The 13415-nt window shown below is 42.9% G+C and overlaps 1 protein-coding gene across 3 annotated transcripts in view; it reads left to right on the top strand.

The window, feature by feature from the left end:
- Nucleotides 1-4684: 4684 nt before the first annotated feature.
- Nucleotides 4685-13415, top strand: part of INSIG2 (insulin induced gene 2) — a 30234-nt gene continuing 21503 nt past the window's right edge. Inside the window, exon 1 of one of the 3 annotated variants that reach the window (XM_083348667.1) lies at nucleotides 4685-4784. The gene's annotated coding sequence lies outside the window, so the exon portion shown is untranslated. Of the gene's footprint in view, nucleotides 4785-4941; nucleotides 5019-13415 lie in introns of those variants that run through there. The other 2 variants (XM_083348666.1, XM_083348668.1) reach the window with 2 other exon arrangements.

Raw genomic sequence — 13415 nt, 5'->3', positions numbered from 1 at the left:
GTAAAAAGTCCATCAAGCTCGAGAGTAAAATATAATAATCCTCTTCACCTTTTCCTCTTGTACCGCTCTGCCTGCTCCTTTTAATCCGTAGTCATTCCTTCAGGCAGGGGTGGTCGCAAACGCCTGGCTCTGCTCCAAGAAATCCGGAGCAGAGACGCTGGCCAGCTGGGAGCGACCCAGGCTACGGGGGAGTTCAATCCTTCAGCCGCCCAAGCTACAAGCTCAGGCGGCCCCGGAGAACTCGACCCCTACCTGGGGCCTCACCCCCTCCTCTTCTCCCGAGGAGGGGGCTTCAAATTCACCCGAACAGCTGATCGGCGCTGTTTTGGGTGAAAATTACTCAGCTGAGCCGCGGGCAGCCCGGGAAGGCTGTCTCCGGCGCCGCGCAGCCACCGGAAGTCCCAGTAAGGGAAGAATCTTACATATGCCTAAAGACTGGCATCCAAATGTTTGGAACATGGCTCAAGATCCAAAACAAAACAAACTCACTTGGAATTCCATCAACAAAGTTTTTATTTCAAAAGAAGCGTTTGCAAAGGCTTGGTGGACTGAAACACACACAGGACTTCAGCCACACCTTACATAGCTGTTTGACAGATTTTTATATCCTATCCCCGATGCAGATTCCCACTCCCCTATCACACTCAACGCCCCTTCCCTAATCATCCGATAAACTTTCCGGACCGCCTAAAACCACTGTCCTTCCCATGTTCCAGGAAGCCCCTTTGTCCATATCCTATCTCTCACCATCTAATTTTCTGTTACCACAGTCTGTCCCCTATAGTTGTTTCGATATCTCCTCTTACAATTTGTAACTTCTGCTTTTCACATTTGTACCTGTCAATACTTAGATAAAATATTATTTCTGATCTTCAGTTGGCTTCTGCTTCAACCTTTAGACTCAATAGAAATTTCTGAATAATACTTTTATTCCTTTCAATCCACCCTTTCTTTTATCCTTTCAGAAATTTATAAACAAACAAAAAATACACTTTGCATATATGAGCTACGTTATATACTTATATGTTGGTAAGCAAACTTAAGCTATAATGATCCCAGTTATAAAATGGTCTGGGATGTTGTTCTTCTACCTTGTTATCCCTCAAACACATTTATCAGGACCCAATCATCAGGCTGAAACTTGTGGACAGCAAACTCCGATGGAGGTGTCTGGGCTAACAATCCTTGCTTGCTGAGAAAAGACAAAGCAGAAAACAGCCCCAGTATCTATTTTTTTTATAAACATGTCATTAGTTTCATATGGTGGAAGAGCCAACATAGGAATGCTCATCAAACTCTGCTTGAGTTTGTTTGCACACAAATCTTTACTCAAAACAACATAGCTCATATATAATCCCCAATTTTTTTTCTCAACTCCTTTGTTTTAAACAAGGGTTGAATTACAATTTCTTCAATTCTCTTAGATATTATTTTCTATCAGTGTGTCCTTCACACAGACATAAAAACATTTTTAAAAAAATAAAAATAAAACAAGCAACTACACAAAAAATAAAGCTTAATAAATAAATAAATAAATCTTAATAAGATATTCTGAGTTACTGAAATAGTTTTGTATCAAACTCTAGTGTCAACTCTTTGCTTTTAATATAAATTTAGTCAAATTCCAATTTAATCAGATTCCATTCAGATGGAAACAAATTTCCATTAAGTAGGTTAAAACATTAAATTTCACATCCACCCCAGCTTCCTCAAACCAGAATTCTAAGCGGGGAAAAAAATACCGGTAGTTAAAAAGATCAGACCACCCCCACTTTTCCTTTCTGTCTCTCTGGCTCTTAAAGCAACACAACCAGCAAGTGGGGGAGGAGACAGAAAAAGAAGAATTACACAAAAATCTCACCACTAACAAAAGAGTTTTCTCTTCTTCACATGCATTTCCACGAATTCTCTCACACCTCTTCCATGAGACTCTTCTCATGCAAACGCTTATATTGCTTTTTCATTTCCCTTTTACAGCAACAATAAACAAACAAACAAACAAATCTGCAGTTTACTGTTTCTTTCAGTCTGTGGTGGGGGAGAAACTCTCTCACACACAGACAGAGGATCAGCATATCCACACATTCACTTCCATTCAAACTGCTTGCATAAACAATTTCACATACAGATATTTTATTTCATAGTTCCTTCTGACAAATCAATAACTATTATTATAATTATAAGGAGCTGTTCACAAGCCAATGAGCTCCTTTGGTTTTTTTTATTCTCTTTGTTTGTAAATAAGGCCTTTTGTCAATAAGGATTATTATTATTAGACACAACACAGGCAGAAACACATACACTACCTCCACACTCCTCTAAAAAAATGGACTATATATTGCCTCGGATCCAACAGGCATATAAACTTCTTTTATTAACCTATATGTTTAGTGCTTGACATAGCCAATTTTTAAAACTTCCATATTTTGAGCAAAATGCACTAGTGCTTTTAATAGGATTTCTTGGCCACTCAAAATAACAATATTGAGTCATGGTACCTTTACTCTTATCCCAGGTGTATTTTCCAGATGAATCCATCCCATCCTGCTAACATTTAAAACAGCAATACTTTATCATAATATTTTTACTTTTACCTCAAGTATATAGTTTATTCTGCCAACCTAGCCCTCAAATGCAGTAATTAAAACTACCTAACTGTGGCCACTGAGTTCCCTCATCTATTTGTTTTTGTCCCCAAATAAAATAACAATATTGAATCATCAGGTCTTTATCTAAATCTTTTACCATTCTACTATAAGGAGGATGATTCCATCCAGCCAGGATCTTTCCCAGGAGACTGTGAGGAGGGATGAAAACATTGTCTCCCTTTCCCACATCTTTATCTCCTTTTCTCTGACCTTGGGAGTCCCCTCTTTGATCCTTCTGTGGCCTTTTGGAAGGTCTCTTATCCATCAGTGGTTACCATTTGGTTCTCTAATCCTTACCAACCTAGTGAGACCACCTCACTTCCTCCTTTTCACTCAGGAGTCCGCTTTTACTTCGCCTTGCCAGCCCTTATGGCTCTCGGGGCATCTCAGTCACCCTCTCACAGGTTTCAGATTCACACCAGCCTACCCACTCAGCCGCCCAGGTAATGCCCTGATTTTCTTACCTGGGTCTGTGCACAGTTCCCCAGCAGTTGGTACTTGACCCACCTTGCCTTGCCAGTCCTTCAGACCATTGGAGCATCCAAATTTTTTTTTTACCTGACTTCCTTTGTTCCTGGAATCCACTAGTGTCTGGTTCTTCACCCGTACTGAGCCGGGGGTGGTCACCTTTCAGGAAACTGTCAAAATAGACGTGGCGCCTGTCCCCTTAAGGGTGACCACTCCTGGTGATCCAGGGACCCTTTGGATATCCCAGGACGAGCCCCCAAGTTGTTTGGAATGTGGCTCAAGATCCAAAACAAAACAAACTCACTTGGAATTTCAGCAACAAAGTTTTTATTTCAAAAGAAGCGTTTGCAAAGGCTTGGTGGATTGAAACACACACAGGAGTTCAGCCACACCTTACAGAGTTGTTTGACACATTTTTATATCCTATCCCCGATGCAGTTTCCCACTCCCCTATCGCACTCAAACGCCCCTTCCCTAATCATCCAATAAACTTTCCAGTCTGCCTAAAACCACTGTCCTTCCCATGTTCCAGGAAGCCCTTGTCCATATCCTATCTTTCACCATTTAATTTTATGTTACCACAGTCCGTCTCCTATAGTTGTTTCGATATTTCCTCTTACAATTTGTAACTTCTGCGTTTCACATTTGTACCTGTCAATACTTAGATAAAATATTATTTCTGATCTTCAGTTGGCTTCTGCTTCAACCTTTAGACTCATTAGAAATTTCTGAATAATACTTTTATTCCTTTCACAAAGATACTTCCTAGAAGAAAAGAGAATATAAGGCCAGCTTTGTAAAGCTTGGCACCAAACACTTAAGGAAGATCTTAAGATTATTGATGTCTTTTAGGATGATGCCGAAAATGCTTGATACCCAATGTGCTAGGAGGAGGAGGAGGAGGAGGAGGAGGAGGAGGAGGAGAAGAAGAAGAAGAAGAAGAAGAAGAAGAAGAAGAAGAAGAAGAAGAAGAAGAAGAAGAAGAAGAAGAAGAAGAAGAAGAAGAAGAAGAAGAAGAACTGTAAAACTGCTACTGCTAAGCTTGTAAGCCGCCCTGAGTCTTCAGAGAAGGGCGGGATATAAATGGAATTAAAATAAAATAAAATAAATAAATAAAACTGCAGGGACTTGTGCCACCAGTCTACACTGACGCAAAGGCACAAAAAAATTAAAAGCAATAAATATAACCTATACAAACAAAAGCTCCATAATTTTTAAGTTTAATAAACAGTGTTGTACAGGAATATTATATTTAGAATACTATAGTACTAGATAATGCGTGTTATACAATCCACATTTTCTTGCTTCCTCATCTTGTCTTCCTCCCCGTTAACGCCTCATTTTTAAAGAGAGTTCATTTCTTTGGCCGGGAAAAAACAACAACAAAGCTGCTTTTTTTTTTTTTGCTAAATGAAACTGCAAAACAAGCCTACGCGCTCACCCACCCGCCCGTACAAAACGCTCGGCCACGCCCGGCCTCCTGCACCCTCCAAGCCCCTGCCACTCTCCGCCCTCGGCTCCTTTTCCTTCCCTGCAGCCTCCGCGGCCCGGCGGAAGTGTCTTCCTCCTGGAGTCCGGGATCTAAGCGAGCCGCTGCCGGGTTAGAGGAGGCGCAGAAGGCGGAGACTAGCCCGGCCGGCCGGAAAGGGCGAAGATGGCGGAGAAAGAGTGAGTCGAGCTGGGCGCTTCGCAGATGGGATGCCGGCGCGGATGGGCTGCGGATGGGAAAAGGGGAGGGGAGGCAGCGAAAGGTGCGCAGGGGAAAGAAAGGGCGCGGCAGAAGTCGGGGAAGCGCCCGGCAGCCTCGGTGTCACTCGGGGAGGTAGCAGTTGGGATGGGTAGAGAAGGGTCGGCTTGCCCTGGTTCTCGGGAGGGGACGCCGGAGGAGGAGACCCGGGAGAGGTAAGGCCGCTCGGGCAGACAGGCCGGTGTCATCCCGGAGAGTGAAATTACTGCTTGGCCTCACCAAAATTGTCGGTAGCGCCGTTCGGAACTGGTTTTCCAAGGAGACTCAGGCGAGGTTTTTGCCCTCGGATCCCTTCTCGGTGCCTGATCGCTGGAAGTTACGGACGGGAGGGCTCAAACGCCGTTTTGTCTTCGGGATTTTTATTTTCTTTTTATTCTTCGGCGCCTTTCCAGAAGGAAGCCCCTTACTTGAAAGAGGGCAAGGGCCATGATCTTAATTGCCTTTTCCCACTTGGACCTTACCAAGGCACGCATCTGCCCAATTTCTTTGGGTTAGGGTCCCCCAAATGGAGGGGGGGACTTTATTTCAGGAATGCAGTACAGGTAGTTCTCGAGTTACGACCACAATTGAGCACAACATTGATGTTGCCAAGGAAAACCTTTGTTAAGTGAGTCTTGCCCCCATTTCACGACTTTTCTTGCCACAATGGTTAAGTGGATCATTAATTAGTAACGTGGTTAAGTGAATCTGCTTTCCTTATTGACTTTGCTTGTCAGAAGGTTGCCAAAGCTTATCAGTGACCCCAGGACACTGCAACCGTCATAAATCACTGGCCGAGCATCTGGATTTTGATCATGTGACCATGGGGATGCATGGTCATAAGTCACTTTTTTCAGTGTGTTGTAACTTTGAACGGTCACTAAAGGAACAGTTGTAAGTCAAGGACTACCTGTAGTCTTAAGTTGCTCTTCGTTGTACTGGTCCTCGTCTTTTTCTCCTTACACCAAAATAATCAGTAGACACCTTTGGGGTGTATGAAATCTGTTAGGCTTTGTCACCTATTCCCTTGGAGACAAATCAATTGACTGCACTGATTTGAAATGGTGCATGAAGGGAGGAAAGAGGTTAGGAATAGGAATATCTGTTTCTATACCTGTATAATTTTCTACCTGCTCATGGATAGGTGGAGAAAAAACTGGTAAATGTTAGGATCAGTCTTCGTTAAACTTTAGGGTTGGCTTATGTCCCCTGTAACAAGATAGAATGATTTCTTGTGTTTGTATTTCACTTTTAATCTGACAAGTTCTAATTACTTTGCAAAACCTTATACATTGCTTCAGGGTCCTGGAAAGTTGGGGTAGGACTGTAAGGGAAAGGAAAGAGGCAGCTAACAGGACAGGACCTTGGAGGCTTTCTAGTCCAGCCCCCTGCTCAAGCAGGAGAACCTATACCAGTGATGGCGAACCTTTTAGAGACCGAGTGCCCAAACTGCAACCCAAAACCCACTTATGTATCGTCGGGTGCCGGGTGCGCGTGGCCCATTGGGTGGGTGTGACCCATTGGGAGGGCATGTCTGCGGTGGTAACGGCAGACTGGGTGGGATTAAAAAGTTCAATTAATCAATTCCAACTTTGCGAGATCTTTTTTTCCCCGCGAGAAGTTGAAATTGATTGATTGAACCTTGTTTTTTTTTTGCACAAGGCGGCGGAGGCCTAAAGCGAAAAGGTTTTATAAAACCCAGCTGAAGGCCTAGGACTGAGGTGACGGCACGTGTGCCCACAGAGAGGGCTCTGTGTGACACCTGTGGCACACGTGCCATAGGTTCACCACCACGGACCTATACCATCCCAGACAAGTGATTGTCTAGTCCAGGGGTAGGCAACCTTGGCTCTTTTATGACTCATGGACTTCAACTCCCAAAATTCCTCAGTCAGCATAGCTGACTGAGGAATTCTGGGAGTTGAAGTCCATGAGTCATAAAAGAGCCGAGGTTGCCTATCCCTGGTCTAGTCTCTTTTTTAAAATCTCCAGTGATGGAGCACCCACAATTTCTGGAGGCAAGCTGTTTCACTGGTTAATTGACTCACTGTTAGGAAGTTTCTCCTTAATTCCAGGTTGCTTCTCTCTTTGGTCAGTTTCCAACCATTGTTTTTTGTCTTGCCCTCTGGTGCTTTGGAGAATAGTTTGATGCCCTCTTCTTTGTGGCGGCCCCTCAAATACCGGAATACTGCTATCATGTCACCCCTGTTTCTTCTTTTCTTTAGACTAGCCAAACCCAAGTCATGCAAGTGTTCTTCATATGTTTTAGTCTCTAGATCTTTGATCATTTTAGTTGCTTTTCTCTGAACTTTTTCCAAGGTCTGAACATCTTTTTTGTAGTATGGTGATCAAAATTGTCTGCAGTATTCCAGCTGTGGTCTTACTAGAGTTTTATAAAATGGTACTAATACTTCATGTGATCTTGATTTTATGCCTCTGTTTATACATACTTTCCAAAATGAGATTTTTCCTACCCTACATTTTTTAAAGCAGGGGTGTCAAACTCAATTTCATTGAGGACCGCATCAGCATTGCGGTTGCCCTCAAGGGGCCGGGTGGGTGTGGCCTGGGTGGGCATGGCCTACTGGGTGGGCATGGCTAGAGTGCATATGGCCTACTGGGTGGGCATGGCCAGCTCTACATTGTTCGCATCAAGGGTGCCTATGGGGGCCTGGGCAGGAGTGGGAAAGATCTGAGGGTCTCTGGCAGAAGGAGGGTCTCTGGGCCAGGGCCAAGGCAGTGGGGGCCGTTCCCTCACTGTTTCCAGGATGGCTTTGTGGGCCACATGAAACCACTTCGTGGGCCGGATCCGGCCCCTGGGCCTTGTGTTTGACATGTCTGTTTTAAAGGGACTTTTTTCATGCAAATTAGGCTTCTGCCAGAAATCTCAGATGGACTGTGTTTCTTTGCCCAGGTACTTTACTTCAATGGAAATGTCTTCTGGGCATGTGCAAACATGAATAAAAGACTGTCAAAGCCTTTAAAATAGCTTTACTGCAGGGCTTAAGCATGGTGGTGCTTCATTTTATAGAAATGTCTGATGCCTTGTCAAAGACATAAAACAAAATGACCCTTTAAGCTTTGTTTATTGTGCTTCAGATATCATCTTTTAACTGTGACCATCTAATGTTTTATTACCAATTATTTGGCCTTTTTATTTAATGGATAAAATGATTGAGAAGCAAAAAACTAACTTTTTGTCTAGTAGCACTTAAAGCTCCCTTGAAAAACATCATTTGGCTCTCTACATTTAAAAGCATGCACTATTAAATACCTGTAGTGTTAGAACTACAGCCAGTGGTTGAAACTGCCTTAGGGATAAATTATCTGTATTTCCTAGACCTGAGTTGGATTTTGCATTGGCATTCTATTTCGTCACATTACGAACATGATAATTTAATGACTTGGCTGTGGACGGTTATATAATAGGTCTGCTCTGCCTTCTCCTTTTACAGATAATTCTTACTTGTAAATACTCCTCAATTATCGACCAGTCATTCAGTAATCATTCAAAATTACAACAGTTCTTAAAAAAATAACTTTAGGCCATTTTTCAACTATTTATGACCTTCAAAGCACACCCTCAGTCACGTGATTGCCTGATCTGTGATTTTGTTTGCCCGCTTGTTAGAAAAGAGAGATTGGAGGGGAAAGGGTTGCAAGAAAGTGAGCTGTTTGCTCTTCTACACATTGAAAGCAGCAGCCTGAGTTATATTTTTATTTTTTTATTTTTTATTTTTATTACATTTATATCCCGCCCTTCTCCGAAGACTCAGGGCGGCTTTACAAGCTTAGCAGTATCCTTTATTCTATGTATATGCCTGCTTATTAGGGCTTTCACACACACCCCAAGCGGCATTATTACAAAGTCAGCTTAATTGCCCCCAACAATCTGGGTCCTCATTTTACCTACCTCGGAAGGATGGAAGGCTGAGTCAACCTTGAGCCTGGTGGGATGCGAACCTGCACTAATTGCAGGCAGCTGGTGTTACTTAAGGAGGCATTAGCCCACTGCTCCACCAAGGCTTTATAATATAGAATGCAAAACTGAATCAGTAACTTCATGCCTAATAACAGTGAAATAAAACACTATGGTTTAGTGTCATGTATGAATTTAGCCAAGGATATCTGTCATATGTTTCGGTAGAATAAGTGTCTCTTCTATTCACCTGGGGTTTTGTTTTTGTACTAAGAAATTAGGTTTTTTTTTACCATTTGTGATATGATTGCAACTCACGCTACATTTGAGCATGTAATGTTCAGCATTGCAAAGTAAACCTTTATTCTAAACCATTTAAACTTTTTTAGACCGTTCATTACATAAATATTTTCACAAGAGAGCTTTAAGTAATTACATCAGCACAGTAGAATTGTTCTTTATCTTTGTGCAGCCAACCAAACTTTGTGCAACATTAGTGCATTGCATAAGAATAGCAAATTAATGCTTATATGTATTAGCTAATAAACTTTTGGCAGTGTCAGGAATATCAAAATGGCATATTTTGGTACTTACATTATCAAATCTAATACATTTGAATAACTCCGTTGTGTCCTAATAATCAGCTAGGATAATTCTTTATATGGAGGTGAGTCACAGTTGAATTTATCACATGGTGAATACCTGGAATTTGAAGTCTGGTACTTTGTTTTGTTTTTGTATGAATTATTTTATAAGCCCATAACTACTGGTATTGCAAGCTGATTACAAAAGGAGTACCTATTATAATGCAAACAAAAAATAATATTACACCTAAATTTGAAGGTTGCTTGTTTCCACATTGGATCTTCAAGTTCAGTTAATTTTACAACCCATGTTTTTTTTAACTGAAGATGTAATCAGATGTACAAATGCAACAGTTCTGAATAAGTATATTAATATAATAATTACAATACAGAAATTATATAAAAACCAGTTCATATAAAGCAGGGGTGTCAAACTGCCGGCCTGCGGGTCAGACGCATCATACGGAAGCCACGCCTGCCCCTTTGCTGGCAATGGCAAAACCGTCCCGATACATTGCGCAATGTCACGTGACGTCGCGAGTTTGACATGTCTGATATAAAGGGTACCTGCTTCTGCATGTGAAAATTGAAAGTGACAATATCTATTTTTAGCAAGCAGAACATTTCCAAATATGCAACTAGATTGAACTCATGGTAAGTAATTAGGGGAATTTTGCAGATCAAGATGCTTTCTGTTTGAAATGCTAAAAGTGGTAGGAATGGAGTCGGCACAAGTGACTGGGATGGTCTCTTGATGACAGCTCATTTAGGTTTGTGAAGTTCAGATTCCAGCCTTAGTAAATACATAAAGCATTGTCTGTTTTCTAAACAATCTATTTTTAGTTGCCTCAGTAATTCTTTAGGAGTATTAACTTCTGTGTCAATTGTTAGATAATCCGTACAGATCGTATTTCACATTTTCTTTTGTATGCCACTGTCTGGAAGGAACACATTAGTAATTTAAATGTTAACTGAGAAAGAAGATGCTGAGTTTAAATGGGGTTAAATATTTTAAACATTACTGTTTAAAGCCTGGTAAATTAATTTGAAGGTTTGAAGCTGAGAAGCACAGATACTGTCTGAAGCCATATGCAGAGGCCTGTTCCTGTCTGGGACACTGGTTTCAAGGATGCTCAGAAAAATATAAGACTTGTATTTTAGAGCATACACAGTGGAGTAAGCGTATGGGTACACATGAATGTTTAAAAAACACGAATCTCAGAACTCAACAAGTATGCCCAGCAGAGTGACATGAAGTCATTAAAATGGTCTTAACTTGTTAGTGCTGTACATATCTTGGTACCAAGGAAACAAATACTGGCTGGTAAGAGTTCAACATGGAATAATGCTTTGATTGATTAGTAGGTAAAGGTAAAAGGTAAAAGTTCCCCCGCACATGCGTGCTAGTCGTTTCCGACTCTAGGGGCCGGTGCTCATCTCCGTTTCATAGCCGAAGAGCCAGCGCTTGTCCGAGGACGTCTCCGTGGTCATGTGGCCGGCATGACTAGACGCCAAAGGCGCACGGAACGCTGTTACCTTCCCACCGTAGTGGTCCCTATTTTTCTACTTGCGTTTTTACGTGCTTTCGAACTGCTAGGTTGGCAGAAGCTGGGACGAGTAACAGGCGCTCACTCTGCTACGCGGCACTCGGGATTCGACCGGCCAAACTGCCGACCTTCCAATCGACAAGTTCAGCGTCCTAACCCACTGAGCCACCGCGTCCCTTGATTAGTAGGTACAGATGCTCAATTCTTGGCATCATACTACCATATAACTTTGACATATATATTTATTGTTCTTCCTTCCAGTTACTCTAACTCACGGGTCGGCAACCCGCGGCTCCGGAGCTGCATGCGGCTCTTTGAGCTGTCTCCTGCGGCTCCCAGCCGCCCGGTGCACGCGCACCTCTTCGAACGGGCAGTGGTGCACGCGCACCTCTCCAAATAGAGAGTGGCACCGCCCGTTTGGAGAGGTGCACGCGCACCTCTCCAAACCTTTGAAGAGGTGCGCGTGCACCTCCGCGCGAACGGGCAGCGGCGCCGCTCTTTGAGAAAGCTGCCGCGGCACGTTTGCAGGCTGCCAGAAGCGGCAGCTGTGCAAACGGGCCACGGCAGCTTTCCCAACAAGCGGCGCCGCTACCCATTCCAAGAGGTGCGCGCGCACCTCTCCGAACGAGCGGAGGTGCACGCGCACCTCCCCAAACCTTTGGAGAGGTGCGCGTGAACCTCCGCGCGAACGGGCAGCGGCACCGCTCTTTGGGAAAGCTGTCGCGGCACGTTTGCAGGCTGCTGAAGGTGGTAGCTCTGCAAACGGGCCGTCGCCGTCGCTCAACCGGGAACCAGTTCTATCACACATTAAAAAAATGGCAACTGCGTGCGTCCGCGCATGCGCAAGAAAAACCAGGATGCCGACCCCTGCTCTAACTCTATTAATCAAATAAAAAAGGTACAAGTGATGCAATTGGCTGATACTATGGAAATAATTTGGCTTTCCTTATTGTCACTGTCGGAACAGTACCTGGTCAACATTGGTTGATTAAAACAAACAAACCCTAAGCATAATTGAATCTTATTGGTATTTTAACAGGAAGTCTGGGTGAGCTTTAAGTATTGGGGAATTAAAAAAAAAAACTAGAAATTCTAGAAGCAGATACTTTTGTAATGCAAAAAAGAGAGAGAGAGAGAGACATGGATATGTCTATGTAATCATCGGGAATTCAGCTTGCTTCAAAAGATACTTTTATTTGCTTATCTATTCCTATAGACAAGCAATAAATAACCTCAGAATTTGCTTTCATAATGAAGAAAAGATTGAATAAATTGTGTAGTAGCATTTAACTGTTGGATTATGAAATGTAAAAGTTTAAAGTACCATTGTTGATCTTTAAGCTGCTTCTATTTGTTTTATTTATTAATCATATTCATACCCCTTCATGGATTACTGCCTTGTCGTGGCGAAGGGGCTTGCGTAATTCAATGAAGCTATGGGCTATGCCGTGCAGGGCCACCCAAGACGGACAGGTCATAGCAGAGAGTTCTGACAAAACGTGATCCACTGGAGAAGGAAATGGCAACCCACTCCAGTATCTTTGCCATGAAAACCCTATGGACAGTACCAAAAGGCAAAACGATATGACGCTGGAAGATGAGCCCCTCAGGTCGGAAGGCGTCCAATATGCTACTGGGGAAGAGCAGAGGGCTAGTACTAGTAGCGCCAGAAAGAATGAAGCGACTGGGCCAAAGCCGAAAGGACGCTCAGCTGTGGATATGTCTGGTGGTGAAAGGAAAGTCCGATGCTGTAAAGATTTTTTCTCCATAGGAACCTGGAATGTAAGATCCATGAATCAAGGAAAACTAGACGTGGTCAAACAAGAGATGACAAGACTGAACATTGACATCTTAGGTATCAGCGAACTAAAATGGACAGGAATGGGTGAATTTAATTCAGATGACCATCAGGTATACTACTGTGGGCAAGAATCCCTCAGAAGAAATGGAGTAGCCTTCATAGTCAATAAAAAAATAGGAAAAGCAATACTGGGATACAATCCTCAAAATGACAGAATGATCTCAGTTCGAATCCAAGGCAAACCATTCAATATCACAGTAGTCCAAGTCTATGCCCCAACCACCAGTGCTGAAGAGGATGAAATTGACCGGTTCTATGAAGCCCTACAGCACCTTATAGAACTAACACCCAGAAATGATGTCCTTATCATCATGGGGGATTGGAATGCTAAAGTAGGAAGCCAAAAGATAACTGGAATAACAGGCAAGTTTGGCCTTGGAGTACAAAATGAAGCAGGGCACAGGCTGATAGAATTTTGTCAACAGAATACGATGGTCATAGCAAACACTCTTTTCCAACAACCCAAGAGACGGCTTTACACATGGACATCACCAGACGGTCAACACAGAAATCAGATTGACTATATGCTCTGCAGCCAAAGATGGAGAAGCTCTATACAGTCAGTAAAAACAAGACCAGGAGCTGACTGTGGCTCAGACCATGAGCTTCTTGTTGCAAAGTTTAGGCTTAAATTAAAGAAAGTAGGGAAAAGCGCTAGGCCA

The sequence above is a fragment of the Vipera ursinii genome (assembly GCF_947247035.1).
Source record: "Vipera ursinii genome assembly, chromosome: 1".
NCBI lineage: Eukaryota > Metazoa > Chordata > Lepidosauria > Squamata > Viperidae > Vipera > Vipera ursinii.
This window is presented reverse-complemented; position numbering and strand designations above follow the sequence as displayed.